Source organism: Carlito syrichta, unplaced genomic scaffold, assembly GCF_000164805.1.
Source record: "Carlito syrichta isolate Samal-C Ts95f unplaced genomic scaffold, Tarsius_syrichta-2.0.1 Scaffold311867, whole genome shotgun sequence".
Taxonomy (NCBI): Eukaryota; Metazoa; Chordata; class Mammalia; order Primates; family Tarsiidae; genus Carlito; species Carlito syrichta.
This window is the reverse complement of record NW_007255963.1, coordinates 183326-185051: the sequence shown is the minus strand read 5'-3', so window position 1 is coordinate 185051 and position 1726 is coordinate 183326. Positions and strand designations below refer to the sequence as shown.

Genomic DNA, 1726 nt, shown 5'->3' with positions numbered 1-1726 from the left:
AGCTGGGACTACAGGCGTGCACCACCATGCCTGGCTGATTTAAAAAAAATTTTTGTAGAGACAGGGTCTTGCTGTGTTGTCCAGGATGGTCTCCAACTCCTGGGTACAAGCAATCCTTCTGCCTTGGGAGTGCTGGGATTACAGGTGTGAGTTATCACACCTGGCCAGCTGTATCTTAAATAGAATTTGTTTATTGCAATCAGTTGGCTGGGGCCAGGAAGAATTTCCAGTTGGAGAAATAACACTTCGGAAAAGAATAGAGAAGAGAAGGAGCTTGGCCCAAAGTTCCAGGAACTATAAATATTTTCCAGACTTGGGGTGAGGTGGCAAGAGGGATAGTAGACAGAGCCATGGTGAGGTCTGGTAGGGGTTAGCTCCCAAGGAGAGCCTTGCATATTAAAGATCATTTGGAAATTTATTCTATGGATATGGAAGACTGCTGAAGGGTTTGATGAAAGAAGTGGCGTGATCATGGAGAAATGGTTAGCAGGCCACAGGCAGAAGCAGGGAAAGTTGTTGGGGGCTATTGGGAGATATTGAAATTGTCTGGTTGGGAGCTTCTGACACCTTTAAACAGATCAGGGGAGGATGAAAGTAGCTGCAGTCAGATGACGGGCTGATCAGACAGCATGCAGGAGGTGTGTGGAAGACCTCCAGCTCCCTGTCTCCCTGGATGGGAAGGGAGCAGTGACACAGGAGGACAAGCACATTAGGTGGGAAGGGGAATGAGTCCAACTTTGGGCAGAACTCTGGGATGTCGACAAATTCAAGGCAGGTGGAATCTGAGAAGGAGCAGCTAGAAGAATGGGAAAATAGGAGAATCAGAGTCACAGAAACCAGGAAAAGGAACATTTCCGAGAGAAGGTTGTTAACTGAACTACCAAGAAGGGAGGGGAGATGGGGGGACGACAGAGGAGGCTATGGGAGGACGGTTAAGTCGTGGGTGAACAGAAGAGGAGTGGGAGAGGACAGAGGGGGGCTGCAGGTGGGGGAGGATGGGGAGTGGGCTGGAGTGGGACGGACGGAGGAGGTGGTGGGAGGCCAGAAGAGGATGGAAGAGGAGTGAGGAAGTCAGAGGGAGGCTGAAGGAGGATGGGGGAGGGGAAGGGAGGGGAGAGAGAGGCGGTGGAGCACTCTAGAAGACCGGAAGAGTAAAGCCACAGGCCCCCAGAGAGGGCTGAGAGAACTCACTCCTGGATTCTGGAATAAGGCTTATGAGCTGGCCTTCTTTTGTAACGAATGTGTGCAATGTCTTCTGAAGTTGTAATTGTGGTTTATTTCTCTGAATAACCTTAATTATAGGGTAAATAGGGATTATAAATTAACTGTAATAAGAAGAGTAACATTGACAGTGGAAAAAAAAATATTGCCTGGGGCGCTTGTCAAATTAGACACATTTTTAGAAGCCCACGCCCCCTTCGGCCCCGCCTCTCTCTCGCCCCGCCCCCCAGGGGGCGTGGCCACTCGGTGCCCTTGTCTCCGGCGTGCGGCCACGTGACCTGTCAGTTCGCGGAGAAGGAGGAACATGGCCGCCGGGTGTGGTGAGGGCACGGCGCTTGCAGCCGCCGTCTCTTTCTTTCGGGCCCTCTGACGCCGTCCGCGGCGGAGAGGGCCGGTTCAGCCCGAGCTGAGGGCGCCGTTCTTGGGCCTGTTTGTGAGACGGTCAGTGTGGAGGTCAGCCGGGAGGGCTTTGCCGTTTGACGGGGGAGGAGGCGGGGGCGAGGCA

The 1726-nt window shown here is 52.9% G+C and overlaps 1 protein-coding gene across 5 annotated transcripts in view; it reads left to right on the top strand.

Annotated features, from left to right (window-relative positions):
* The first annotated feature begins 1518 nt into the window (after positions 1-1518).
* Positions 1519-1726, top strand: part of KIDINS220 (kinase D interacting substrate 220) — a 118396-nt gene continuing 118188 nt past the window's right edge. For all 5 annotated transcript variants that reach the window (XM_021718150.1, XM_021718149.1, XM_021718147.1 and 2 more), the window contains exon 1: positions 1519-1662. The gene's annotated coding sequence lies outside the window, so the exon portion shown is untranslated. The remainder of the gene's footprint in view (positions 1663-1726) is intronic.